Source organism: Cavia porcellus, unplaced genomic scaffold (genome assembly GCF_034190915.1).
Source record: "Cavia porcellus strain 051 isolate PalLab524CR breed Dunkin Hartley unplaced genomic scaffold, mCavPor4.1 scaffold_3, whole genome shotgun sequence".
In the NCBI taxonomy this organism is placed as follows: domain Eukaryota; kingdom Metazoa; phylum Chordata; class Mammalia; order Rodentia; family Caviidae; genus Cavia; species Cavia porcellus.
The window spans coordinates 51,062,394-51,077,489 of record NW_026947486.1 but is presented as its reverse complement, the minus strand read 5'-3'; the positions used below and the strand labels follow the sequence as shown (position 1 = coordinate 51,077,489).

The window sequence follows — 15,096 nt, the reverse complement described above, 5'->3', positions numbered from 1 at the left end:
TTTAATAAGTAAGGTATTTATGGTTAAGTTTAAAATATTAAATAAACAATAATATGCATTGTCCATAGAGCTGATAAGTACTGAAATGGTAGTATGCAAATAGGCACTGTTTTTGAGAAAAACAAGTTCAATTGAATGCTCAGTTTTTTCGACTATATAAATCCAGCTTTAACTCCAGTACTCAATAAACATATATGCCATGTCATGAAAAAGAAATCATTTATGCTTAATCATTTATGAAATTAAATTTATAAAAGTTATGCTGAATTATTGTGAGAATTAGAAATAATACATACTCTGTTGAAGTGATTCTATAGATAGTTTTAATAATTTTATACATACATTGAAAAAAAGGAATACTTTAATTATACAGAAACATAGATATCGCCCTTTGAGCAAGAGAAATATATTTAGCCCAATTATGAACTGATCATTTGAATAATATTAGAAAACTGAAACATAGATATGGCCCTTTGAACAAGAGAAATATCTTTTAGCCCCACTATGAACTGATCATTTGAATATTAGAAAACTGAAACATAGATATGGCCCTTTGAGCAAGAGAAATATCTTTTAGCCCAATTATGAACTGATCATTTGAATAATATTAGAAAACAGTAATGACAATTAAAACTTTTGAGGTTTTTAGGTTTTCATCTATAGCATATCTTTAATAACCCGGAGTAATGTAAATATTATAAACAAGTGCTAAGATTAAAATATCAACAAAATAGAAAACAAGAGGAGGAATTAGACAAGGAGAAAGGGAAGCGTAAGGAAGAGGATAAAAAGTGAAACAAGCTGTACTATATAAATTTATTCACTCACCTAGATGACTGAAAACACCATGTACTACAAACATATCCTAATTTAAATAATTTTTCATCAAAGTAAAAATGTAATATGCTTACTTTCTAATTCAACAAACTTTTATCTTAAGTCTAAGAATAACATAAAAGTATTTTAAAAGAATAATTCTATTTAATATAAATAAATCACGATTTTCATTCTCTTCTAGCCTAAAATCACAGAAAAATTCAATTTACTGTTTAATATCATTGGAATTCTTTTTTTCAATACTTGATTATATTTTTTAGCGATTGCATATTATTCAGACCTATCAAATTTATTTGGTTCCCCATTTAATCTTAATAGTATTTGAAAGTATATTTTGCATTTTATGCTAATAACTCAGAAACATTTGGTAAATTTTAATGTAAAATAGACTTCACCTTCTAAAGTAAAGGCACAGATGTTCTTTTATGCACAGTGTGATTGGATTTTTGATATTTTCTTTGAGCTTCAGTTCTGTGGCAAAATGTTTAATTACATGATCATTTGTTACTGCCCATTAGGGAAATAATTTTAACAAAAATAAATGAGTGAATCTGTCCCATGAGAATCTAACATGAAGTAATTTGAGATTATAAAAATATAGAATGAACTCTCGATACTGCAAATTTGGGCATGTTTGTTAAACAATGATGTGCAATATAAATTGATTAATTTATTCCAAAATATTTTCTCTGCAAGTACTATGATTACACAAATCACACAAAAATAAAACATTTCTGAGTACACATTTACACTAAACAATATCTTCCTTATTTGAGTTTTTATCATTAATTTAAAAGTCTCTAGGTTTTATGAGAATTTATTTATATTGGAATATTTTAGATATACATAATGACTATATTCATCTTGAGGAATTTGTACGGGTACCTAATAGATTTTGATTCTTCTTTTTTCCCCAATCCATCGTCTCCCTTCAATCCCTCTTTCACTCTACTTTAAAAAGTTGCATTCCCATTTTTCCTTCTATTTTTTTTTGTTTTTCATTTCCCTTCCTTCTTTTCCCTCTCTCCCATTCCTTGTCCCTCTTCTCATTTGAAAATTTTCTTCACATTTCTCATTATCTATTTTATATTTTGTTTTTTATTTACACTTTCAATTTCTCACACTAGAGAACCAATGTGATATTTAAACATATGAGTCATATTTATTTCACTTAAGACTATGACCTCAAAGTGAATCAATTTACCTACAAACACCTAAAGTTTATCCTTCTATATAGCAAAGTAATATCCCATTGTATAAAAATACCACATCTTTATTCATTTACCTCTTGATGTGTATTTAGGTCAATATCCTAATTTAGCTATTACAAATTGTGCTTCTGTAAATATAGTCTTTCCTATGTCACTATGGTGTGATGCTTTTAATTGTTTCAGGAAAATACCAAGAATTGGAATAGCTAGGTCAAAGAGAAACTCTTGTTTTAGTTCCTTGAGGAATCTCCACACAGATTTCCACAGTGTGTACACCACTCTACATTTTCACCACCACGGTGAATTTCACCACCCTATATCCCCATCTCCAGTGGGTATTGATTGATTGCTGATAGCCACTCTTTCTAGGATGAGAAGAAATCTCAGTGTTGCTTTAATTTGCATTTCTCAAATGCCAAGTGATGCTGAACATTTTTTCATACATTTATTTGCTATTTCTTCTTCTTAGTCTGAGACGTATCTATTCATTTCATTTTTGGTTTGGATCTTGAAATTTGGGGGATTTGAGTTTTTTATATATTCTAAATATTAGTCCTTCATCTGAGAACGGTAGGCAAAATTATTTTCCCACTTTGTGGGTTGTCTCTTCACTCTGTTTCTGGTTTCTTTGGCTGTGCAAAACCTCTTTAATTTGATAAGATTCCATTTGTTGATTCCTTGTATATTCTCCTGTGCAATTGGGGTTTTGTTCATAAAGTATTTTCCAACACATATATGCTAAATAGTTCTTGGAGTCAGTCTAACGAATGATATAAAAGACATTTGCCTTGTAAACTGCAGTATTCTGAAAAAAAGAAATTGAAATCAATATGATAAAATAGAACAATTTCTCATACTTTTAGGTAGGAAGAACCAATAGAGTAAAAATAGCCATATTTCTAACATTGTTACACAGATTTAATGCAAGTTTAATCAAAATACTAACAGCATTCCTCACAGAATTAGAGAAAACAATCCTAAAATTCATATGGAACCATGAGAGACCTAGAACAACAAAAGTAATTCTGGGCCACAAAGGTAAGTCAAAGAACATCACAATCCCTTACTTGAAAGTATATGAAAAAATGTTATAATAAAACCAGCATGGTTGTATCAGAAAGAAAAAGTGAAAAGGAAAAAGAAAAAACTTCAAGCAGAATGGAATTGAACAGTTTAGAAGATACAGAATCAATTCCAACCACACTCATCCACCTTATCTTTGACAAATGGGCCAAACACCTTAAATAAAAGAGAGCCTCTTTAATAAATGATGCCAGAAAATCTGTCTTTCTACATGCTGAATATTAAACCTTGACCCGTATCTCTCAACATGAACTAATCAAAATATCAAATACTTAAATATTAATTGAGAAATGCAAAATCTATTGGAGGATAGACTATGAGAATTTGATAACATATACACAATTTAAAAAATGGTTTGAGAAGACCTTTGGAGATCTTCCACATTTACTAGCCATGCCATTGTTCTAAAAGTCTGCAAATAATCTTGGAGAAGAGGCCAAGTTAAGGTTATCACGTGGGACTTTGCTAAATTTTAAGCCAAAATTACATATGAAAATCCTTTAATTACTTGATGAATCTGTGTTCTGGCAACTGAATATTTCTAAATGCACAAAACATATTTATTATAGTTATGGTTGTAAACTCGTTTACTATATTAGATTTAGCAAATGTATCTTCAATTTATTCATGTATTTAATATACAGTATTGTATTTTTATCTATCAGAATTTTAATTTATTAAATCAATTTTAACTGGAGTACTCTTTTTATTTTACCAATTTATATCTCGATACATTTCTTGATTCCCTGAATATTATTAAATTGAATGAGACCAAAAAATGATTAGACTTTGACTTAGTGGTTGCATTTTTTTTCAGAAATGCAATAATCATTACTAATTAACCTATCACTTTAAGACATTTTTTTTTCAATCACAAAAACAAGCCACAGAGAACATAAGGGAGTTGAGAGACCTTATAGTAGGTCAAAGTTGATGGAAGTGGACTCTTAGGTTTGTAGTGTCGATGTTTTCAAGCTATTGATGTTTTTATTTTTACGTGTTTTTTTTTCAATTGAAGGAATTATCAGGAAAGCATGATGTACAAATGTGAACTAAAACTTTAATGTTTTAAAATAATATTCATGCAAAGATGATACAAGGATTGTCATAGCAAGATGTGGAAGGAAAATGACTGAAAATAAACACAACTTTAAAAATCAGTAAGGTTCAATCCATATGCAAACAAACCCCACCCCCCAAAAAAACAAGTTCTCTACTTGCAGAATTTGAATAAGTTCTGTGAACAAAACAGAACTTACTGCCAAAACATTTTCTACAAAAAGGATGTGTGTGTAATGCATAGAAATAGTATTTTCTGAATACAAAAATTTATAAAAATTATTTTTGTAGAGGTATTGATGATATATCTAGTTATGATTTTACTTTCTGCTTTGAATTTTCAAAGCAGAGCATAGGTATTCAAATTAGAAAATAATTTGTTTTATTTTAAATCAGGAAAGTTTTTAAATATTCATTCTTTAGCCATCAAGTAGTTCTCAACATAAGACATATCATTGGCAATACACTTTCAGTGTCCTGCTTTGGTTACCAACTTTTTAAGATCTTTACAGTGACTTATTTATTTCAGATGTATTTATTTTCAAGGGAAGTTAGGAGGACCTTGAGCTTGCCAGGCAGACACTTAAACTGCTGAACTAAATTCCTGGCCAAGATTTAATTCTTTTAAAACATGTATTCAGTGTAATGAGACTTTTGCTTTAAGTGGTTATTTTTCTTATGAGCATAATATTGAGCTAGAATAAACGGAAGATATATTGAAAAATATTTCTGAGTTCTATTCGCATGTTTTATTTAAAATTATTCCAACAATTCATAAATATTCTAACAATTTTGCTTAGAGATATTGCAAATGTGACAAGATTATTGATACTATTCTCTGAAATGTCATCCCCACTTAGAATTCTTACATCATTCTCTTTCTAGTGGCATAATTCTTAGAATCAGGACTCATTTACTTAACTGGAGTGTACTACAATGTTTGAAGTTTGGGATCCTCATTGTTATAAATTTTGTTAAGAATTATTATAGACCCAAATAAAAGCTGTGCTATATTCGTGAGTTTTGGAAAAATTTCTTCTTGAACTCAAAAGCCCATTTATTTTACATATGAACAAGAACAGAAGGAATCACCATATATCCAAATAAATACACTAGATTTCTGAAAAATTCATGTTACACATTGTACTTTGAATTTAAATTGTCACAAAAGCCAGAAGAACAATGGGTGCCAATGTTCATGTGTAATAAATTAAATCATATTTTTTTATGGAAAACACTTTGAAGAACAAAGCAAGATTTTAAATATCTTCTCTAGGCAGAAAGAAATAAACAGAACAAAGAAAAAATAACATCATAATATTACAATGTATTTATCATTGTGTGTCTAAGTATAATCATCTAAGTATATTCATGCACAAAAGTGACATTGAACAATTCTGACCCCAAACATTGTTTTCTGAGCTCTATGCTTTCTCTTTTTTAAACTGTCTCAGTATAATCAAAGGTCTCTAATTACTTTTTTAAAAAGAAAGACATGTCAAGTCTCTAGAAATTTAAAATATTTTCATTGGAAGACATCCTTAGAATTTCACACAATTATCTGATAAATAGGAAATCATATAAATGTTTTCTTGCTTACTTTTGACAAGTCACAGGATTTTAAAATGAAAAAATTTTTCTTACTAAAATTGGTGGCTTTAAATTAGCATACAACTAATTTGTTGAGTAACTTTCAATTGTAACCCTTAACAATTTTGTTATTTTATTTTGTGAATAATAATAATTATGAAAATATTAAAAACTTCCTGTCATCTTACATTGGTGTGTATCTTTTTAATATATTACTTAATATTATATAAAACACATGTTTCTATTACTACAGTCTTTAGAACATAATTTTTTTTTGTTTTTAACTGATACTTGAAACATAAAAATTGCACATAGTATTGTGGTATCATGCATACTTCAATACAATACTTCAAGGTGTTACATAGTGTTTAAATATGAATAAATGTGTATCTTTTTAAATATTTACTTTTTCTTTATGGTAAAAATTTTCAAAATCTTTCCTACAGTTAAACAGGAGAAAGTTTGGATGCACAATTGTATATAAAAATAACTTCCTGGGCTGGAGATTTAGCTCAGCGGCATAAGCGCCTGCCTTGCAAGCAGGCAGTCGTGAGTTCGATCCCTGGTACTGATAAAAAAGGAAAGAAAAAAATTCCTAACTTAAAAATAACTTCTTATATATTTCAAAAACTCGTTTCTAGTAATTACAATGTATTATCATGTACACAAACAATACACAATCTGGTAGGTGTTTTTTTTTTTTAATTTCAAAATATTTTAGTATTTGTTTGCTGTACTCAATGATTATATTCATCATGTAGAATTATTACTTGTACATAATACATCATTATTCTTTTTAACTCTACTCTCATTCCATCATTTTCCAATCACTCTCTGAAACTTACATGAAATATGGACATATTTGGGAAATCATAATTTGAATAAATTCTAAGATATTTGCCATTTTTCTCTGGCCCCTGAAAACAGTCTTATTTAAATCAGTTTACTTATAAAATGAGAGAAAGGGGCGGAGCTAAGATGGCAGATAGATAACAGCCAGATACAGTGGCCCCATGAGATAGTCAACTCAGAATTCTCTCGTCCCAAGAAGAAACTAAAGTGATATAAACAAATCAAACATACACTTCTGGCTGTCTGCACCACTGTGCAGCCCTGAGCACCTCTGGGCCACCAGAGAGACAGGCCATCCCCTTGCCACAGCCTCCAGCCGTGGCTTCCAACTCTGTTGCCACAGGTCCAACAGAGGCTGGGGGAGTGAAATGACTCACCACCCACCAGTTGCCCCTAACCCTGCCACCACCACTGCCTCATCGGATCCGGGCGCATTTAGAAGGGTGCGAGGAAGAGGGCGGGTTGCGGCACTGAAGGCTTGGGACTGCATTGCTAAGACAAATTTCCACCTTTGCACTTGCTGCTTGCACGAGGATCGGAGTCCGTGGAGTTGGCACTGAACAGGCCCCCACCACCAGAGTGCCCCTGAGGTCCTCAGGCAGGTAAGTGTGTCTTCGCTGACACCAGGCCTGCACAACCAGAGCCCCATGGAGCTGCCGCCACCTCTGTCCCCTCTGCTGCCTTCCCGGATCCTGGTCAGCCGGGTGGCAGAGAGTGCGAGGATAAGGGTATGTTGTGGCACCAGGAGCACAGGACTGGACCTGCTGGGACGAATCCCCACCTATGTACTCGCTGCTCTTGTGAGGACCCAAGCCCGCGGCACTGGCACTGAGCAGGCCCCTGCCACCAAGAGCACCCTGAGGTCCCCGGTGAGTTAGTGTGTATTTGCTGCCACCAGGCCTGTGCTAGCGCCACCACTGCCAACTCTGTCACCTCCGCTGCATCTGCCAACTCCCAAGATCTGGGCCCTGTCTCGGAGGGCACGAGGAGAAGGGCATGAAGTGACAGCATGGGCTCAGATCCGGACCTGCTGGGATGCATCCTCACCTTCACACTGGCTGCTCACATAAAAACTTGAGCCCACAGTGCCAGCGTTGAGCAGGACCCCTCTGCCAGAGTGCTCCCAACGTCCCCAACCCAGTAAGTGTGTTTTTGCCGCCACCAGGCATGCATGACCAGAGCCCCATAGAGCCACCTTGAACGGAGCCCAGAGAAGCTGCTTCTAAAAACACCTTTTCAAACAATAATAAAAAAATACAGAACCAGAAATTTCTGGTTTCCTGCCAATGCCTGACCAGCTTCAGGGAATTGGGCCTGCCTTGTTGTTCCCTGAACTCTGGACTGGGCAGACGGGGTGAGTGTCCCCAAACCATCCCAAGCCCTGGGAGGGAGTTTAAGATACTTCAGGCAACAGAAATTTGGGGAGGGCAGCAAAACACCAGTCAGCACACTTTGGAAAGACCCTAAGCAATGTGGAGAGAGACAGAGACCCCCCGGACACACTTGTCTGAAAGATATCAGAAACATGACAAGAGGTAGAAATAAAAAAAGACCTCCAGCTGCTGACCCTAGAAAAATAAGCCCAGGAGAGATAAATACAGAAGAGAAACATTGCAGTAATCATCCAATATTAGATACAGCTTCAGCAGATGTAAAGAAATACATTTATGACCTCATAGATGAATTTAAAACTGTACTTCTGATCCAAGTGAGGCAAGATATAAAAAGATTAATTAAAGAAATGATAAACCCCTTACAAGAGAACACGGGTGGAAGAACAGAGGAACTCAGAAAAGGAAGAGAAACCTTTCATGAAGGATATAAACAAAATCTAGAATACATGAAACAGATCCAAAGAGACTACCAGCAAACTAAAAACTCCATTGAAAGCTGGCAAAATGCCTTGACAGAAAGTTAGCCTTTTGAAACTTGAAGAGAGATTTACAATGTGTGATCATGAAAGAAAAGGTCTCTTAAAAATAATAAGGAACCAGGAAGAAACAATTCAAAGGCTAGAATACAGAGGATTTATACCTTAAGAATAAAAAATGTGAGCAAAGAAGCAGGAGTAACTAAAAATGAACTACAAAGAATATTCACAGATACAATTAAGGAAAACTTCCCAAGCATAGGAAAAAGAAATGATATTCAGATAAAAGGGGCATACAGTACTCCAGCTACCTACAACCAAAACAGATTTACACCCAGACATATAATAATCAAGATTCCAGAAATCCACCACAAGAACAGAATATTAAAAGCAGGCAGAGAAAAGAAGCAGATTACCTACGATGGAACAATTATCAAAATAATGACAGACTTATTGACACAAACTCTCAAATTGAGCAGAGCCTGGAGGGGAAATAGTCCAAGCCATGAAAAAAATAACCTCCAACCAAGACTGATGTACCCAGAAAAAGTCTCTCTCAAAATTAATGGAGAAATAAGATATTTCCAAGACAAGGAGGAACTGTGGGAGTTCATGGCCACCAACCCAACTCTACCAAAAATACTGAAGGACATTTCAGAGAGAGAGAGGAAATAATACCAGCATTCCAGCAAAGGTAACAGAGAGGAATAGGGACAACTCATCAGCAGCTGCAGATAGACTGGAAATCTATGACCCTTTTGGGCAGTGTAGAACTACACAGCTGAAAGGAAGGACAACCTTTTGACTTTAGTAAGTAAAGGAGTACAGCTCAAGATCAAGTTCAGGGGTAAAACGTTTTAGCAATGCTCAGATAGATAACAGGTTGATGCCCTAATCTAAAAACTAAAAGCGCTAGTGAGACCCAAAATATACAAAGCACCCTGAGAAAGGGAAAAGGGAGGAATTGTCTAAAAAAGGAAGGCAGAGGACGCTGTTAATAGTGTATCAGTATTTAAAAGTCACAGTAGTCTTATTGCTCTGTTTATTGATTATATTTTGTTCTGGCCTGTCTACCCATATTAGATTTGAGAGCACAGAAAACCTACCCAAAAATAGCAGGTTATACCATGGTAATTATTCTTAATTTCCTATTAACTTAAACTGAAACGCTGTATTACTTACATTGTCTTACTATGACTAATCTTATTTGAAGCTGGTTCGTTAGACCACTGTTTAGCCTTGACTGATTTCATTCAAATATGGTATCCTTGATAGTATTAAGTCTAAGAGTAGAGACAACTACTCTGAAGATGACAAGATGTAAAAGATATCCATTCTGGTTTTGATTATTAACTGCTTTCAAGTCCTACAATATCGTCAAAGTTGAGTTTTTTAATAAAATAGCTATGTAGTGTTGTGTTCAATTATGTTATGCCTGATGATGTAGACAATTCTATTGAAAATAGCAAGAGAAAGCATAGTAACTACTGTAGATCACCTAATATTGTGGTCCTATATGTCTTTTTCATTTCATGTTTTTCTAGGAATTTATTTTGTTGTCTTTTTTTGATGTTTTTATCTATAATACATGTAGAGAGTCACACATGGAAAGAATTTCTAAACCATTTATGGGAACAGACTATATAATACACAATATAATGAAAGGATGCTCTGAAGAAGAAGAGACAGTAAGAAACACAGTGCTAATTCTGTAGCATTATGATATGAAATCTAGCAATACTATCACTCACTGTTCAGAGTGATATTAGTCTAATCTCATGTTCAATTTCAGCATACATAAAGATAAAGACAGCTACAACAAAGAGACTAAGAAACATTATGGTATACACTGATTCCCCAAAATTATGTCTTGAAGACCTAAAAGCCTTCATCATCCTGTAATGATCTGATTAGTTCTATAATGTCCCGTATATATTCAATGTTTGTGAAGATGGGTACAACTATTTGGAAGAAAACTAAAGACAATAAGATGGAGAGTGAAAATCTCCAGTGGACTTGCTTTGAAATCTGTTTCTTTAAATTGTTTCCTTATGAACTGTTTTGTTCTGTTTCGCTATGTTTAATCTTACCCTCTTTAAGATAAAAAGCAAGTGTGTAGGACTGATAACCATATTACTAAGTTCTTGTTGGATCATTGAGCAGAACTGTTTGCAGTGTCATTGTTTGACTATCACTTTGTATACTTTAATTTTGTAACTCAAGCAACTATTTCTAAGATGATGGTATATAACTTAACGACTGGTAATTTCTTGCTATTTATTTTTCTGAAATTCTGTATTGTTTCTACCCTTTTTATCCTTTTTTTCTTAAATAAAAAAATAAAATGGGAGAGAGTTGTTCAGAGAAAATAGAAAACACTAATTTTAAAAATTCCCTGTTTTTGGATATATATATATATATATATATATATATATATATATATATATGCAATTGTACATATAGTTTTTCATTTGAAAAATTCAAGATACTTGTCCATGAATGAATAAAACATTTCATTTGTCTAAGAGCAACTTTGTTCTTCTATCCCCTGTAAGATAAATCACTGTTTTTTAATAGAACCAGGTTTCAAGAAATCCAGATTTTCTAGTACCTGAGATCTTTTTTTTTAGTCCTGTAAGTATAATGACTGTTATCATGTGGCATATTGTTATACTATGAAGTTGAATTGCAATAATTATTTTTATCTACAAAAATCTTTATTTACATTGAGGGAAGAAAAATGCATTATTCTTAGAAATTCTCACTCATTTAAAAAGAACCTCTTTTAAAAAAATTATTTATCACATCCAATGTTGAATGTGTGGAAAGACAAATGTAACTAATGTGGCAGTAAAAATTAGTAGTTTCTATTTTCCCATGATAACAGTTATGTTATTTCTGTGGTTAATATAACTCCCAGTGTTTCCTTATTCCTGTACACATGTGTTTATCAGGTAATTGCAGTTAAAGAAATACTAAATACCTTGGATCAAGTCTAGAGTAATAAATAAATGTTTTTTAGTTTTGGTAGTGAATTCTATCTACACTAAAAGTGTGGGATTATCTATAACTGTAATCAGAATCCTCGGTTCTTAGTTTATTTAGAAGTCAAGTATTGATTTTGATAGGTTTATTCATCATATGTGTCAATATAATGCAGAGATATTAATTTTAAGTCAAACATTATATTTGTGTTATCTAATTATAAAATTAAAATATCTATGCACCTCCTACTTTCAAGAATTTTTGAAATATAAATGTTAATGAATTTCTATTAGAAAAGCAATAATCTAGAATGGAAATTCCACATAAAAGTTTAGAATATTACTCACAAACATGGTAAAATATGTTTAATGCATTTATTTTAAATTTTAATGTATGTTAAATTTTAAAATGTATTTTTATAGCAAGCAAGGGATATTTTATTGTATTCATATTCTTTAACCACTCCCAAAAACCAGAACCCACAGATAGGAGCTAAAAACAGAGTTTTCTTGTCTCTGAAATACACAGGCCATCATGTCTTATAGAAACAGGACTAGTATGAAAACTAAGTGTACTAAAAAATACTAACTTTGTCCTTTGTTTCTGGATCAAAAAAGGCAATAGTTAAAAATTTTATTTGTGCTGTACTACAAATTGGCTGCACAATTAAACTTGAGCTTACTCAAATAATTATTGTATACTAAGCTGTTGAAAATAGAAGTGTTCAATAATCTGATCACAATTAAAAATTATGCAACAGGCAAATAATATAGCATGTATTACTTATTTGATAAACCTCACATTTATCATGAGCAGATGGTTTATCACTAGCAGTAACTGGAGAAAGGGAAGAATGTGAACTGATTTTCTTGGTATAAAAGTTTCACAACTAACTTAATGATAAATATAAACGATTGCCTGTGGCACACTGGCCAGAAGGAAAACAACTGAAATGAACAGATGCTAAGTGGGTACTGTGTCACTGCTTCAAGAGAGCAGGTATCTGTTTACCAACACTGAAATGTGGCCTATGGTCACACTGCCAGGCAAATGGTGTCTTCTAAGTTCTTCAGTTCCTCTTTTCCCAAATTTGTGGTCTGATGACAAGTAGCCTTTGGGCCTTTGGAAGACCTGCTGTTCTGAGTGGACATGTGTTTGTGCTTAGGGAGCTTTAATAAAGTTCTAGATATTAACTTTTTTTCCACTTTCTTTGCCTCTAATATTGTCATTGGCCAGATGATTTTTTTCCTTACCTATGAGCTCACTGTTCATGAGGAAGTTTCAGTGAAGTAAGTCATTTGACTCCTCGAGAAACTGCTACAGAAATTTTCCATATTGGTTCACATAAATAAGTTCCTTCACATTATTTTCTTTTGAAAATTCATTTTAAGTGGCCACTATTGCTTCACATCACAGTGACCATGGAGCTACACAATAAGGTTTTCATCGTGTCAAGGCTACCGTTTCTAAGTAGACATCACCAGCTCCTAGATAGGTGCGAAGCAAATCCAATCACCAGACCGCAGCCAACTACAGACATCATGTCCCATATATTTAAAAGCCACTGATCCCACATATCACTATCAATACCCCAGCTATGTCGATATGGAAATGTTATGATTTCCTTTGTGAGAAGTTGCTAGAGAAGTCTGATCATCATCGTTGATAGAGTGTTTTACAAGTCACACAGTTGGACCTTGAAAATAAAAGCCATCACCAGGTAGTTGGTCCATGTGGTGCTACACTTTCCACACACTGTTTGCCTGCTCTTCTGGTAGAGATAGTGTCTCACCCAAGTGTCCACATGTCTCACCCTGATGTCTTCATGCCCCCAATCTGCTTTGTATTTCAGGAAAAAAAAAATTCTACTCACATTTCTGAAAGGAAACAGTCATTTTGAAAAATGAATACCCTCTTCTTATTAATGTTCATGCTCCACACAGTAGTTCATCCAATGAACAGGATATGTTCTACTTTGAGAGCTGAAGGTAACACAAGTGACTGCACTCTGTCATGCTGACCCTGAAACAAGGATGTTTGACCTTTCCTGCCTCCAGTGTCCCACATGATGCTGTTGTCATATACTGCTGAGTGGAGTAACATTATATAGCACCCTACAAGAGGCAGACAACAGCACTACCTTCATGTTCTTTAAGCATAACTAAACATGTGCTGTGTTCAAGTTTCAGCAGGACAATTGTTCAGAATAATCACCAACAAAAGTGCATTGATAATCAAAGTTATATTGTAAACATGCCCCTCAGGAAGAGAATTTCCACACCAGCATGTTCCTCTCCAGACACACATCAAGGACATTCATTTGCTGTGGCCAGTGTTGACCCCCCATTCTGTGACCAAGATGATGGTAGCAGACACCCTGTCCTGATAAGCTGGATAGATCTTAATGAAGTTCATTTTATTAAGATCTTTGGAAATATTAAATTCCATTATTTTCCATTATCCTGAACCACAAATATCTGTCTCCTATCTTGATGGTAAGTCATAGTAGAGCAAGGAGAATCCATGGTGTGGTAAATACTGGGCCAATAATGGCCACTATCTTTTTTAATCCACACTCAGGAGACCCTATCCTTGCTAGCTTTGATCACATCTTCCTCCTTGAGGATAAGCAGCGTGGCTTTGCCAGTATCCTAGGGCCTTTGATCTTGGACGGCAGCATCTGGTCACTGATCTCCAGCCTAGAATAGATCCCTGCAGCCATGTTTCTGGACATAGTGTCCCAGGTGACTGCTTACAGCCTCTTTAAAATTTCTTATACTTAATTAGTCTGTGACACTGCTATTTTTTTCATAACCATTAAAACCCTCTGACAATAACATGCCTTCAATCATAATATCAGGGAAGAAAAACTACAAGTAGGATTCTACATAAAATTTCACATTTTATGTGACATTCTATGCTGAGATGATCAGATCAGATAAGTATTAAATTTATATGATCAAATTTTAAAAACTATATATAGCTGTTATTGCTTTATCTATCATTTTCTCTATAATTTTTATCTTTGAATTTGTTCAAAGCCTTATAAAAGTGATTATTTCCAGAAAGTGTATTTGTTCTGATTGATTTGCCAATTTGCCAATTTGATTTTGCCAATTTGATTTTGCAGGTTATTAATTCAACTTTTTAAAATCTGAATTAAAATGTTGGTACCCTAAATGATTTAATATAAACATATGAATGTATGAGTAGGATATATCAATTTTCAATGCAGATATCAAAATTTTTCTCCATAACTGTTACTATATGATACTTTTTGGTTTTTGATCAGATCCTATGGTTTTGCCTAGCATGATTTTACCTAATAGGCATTTGATGACTGTGTGATAACTTATTTGAATTATCCTTGGCAAAACTTCCTTTGTGTATTAAGAGAAGTAATAATGCATCAAAAAGTTTGATGAGGATAAAATGAGCATATATAAATAAAATATTTAGAACAATTCCTAGTATGCAATAACTATTTTTGGATGTTTGATGTTATCACACTCATATTAGAATTATTATATTATCTACTTACTTAGTGGCTAAAAGAAATAATCAAATAGATAGGGCATACCAAATGATTTGGAGCAGGATTTTTCCCCA

At 33.5% G+C, this 15,096-nt stretch overlaps 1 pseudogene; it reads right to left on the bottom strand.

Annotated features, from left to right (window-relative positions):
- Positions 1-13,415: 13,415 nt before the first annotated feature.
- Positions 13,416-14,209, bottom strand: LOC134475318 (WD repeat and FYVE domain-containing protein 1-like; annotated as a pseudogene).
- Between the last annotated feature and the right edge of the window lie 887 nt (positions 14,210-15,096).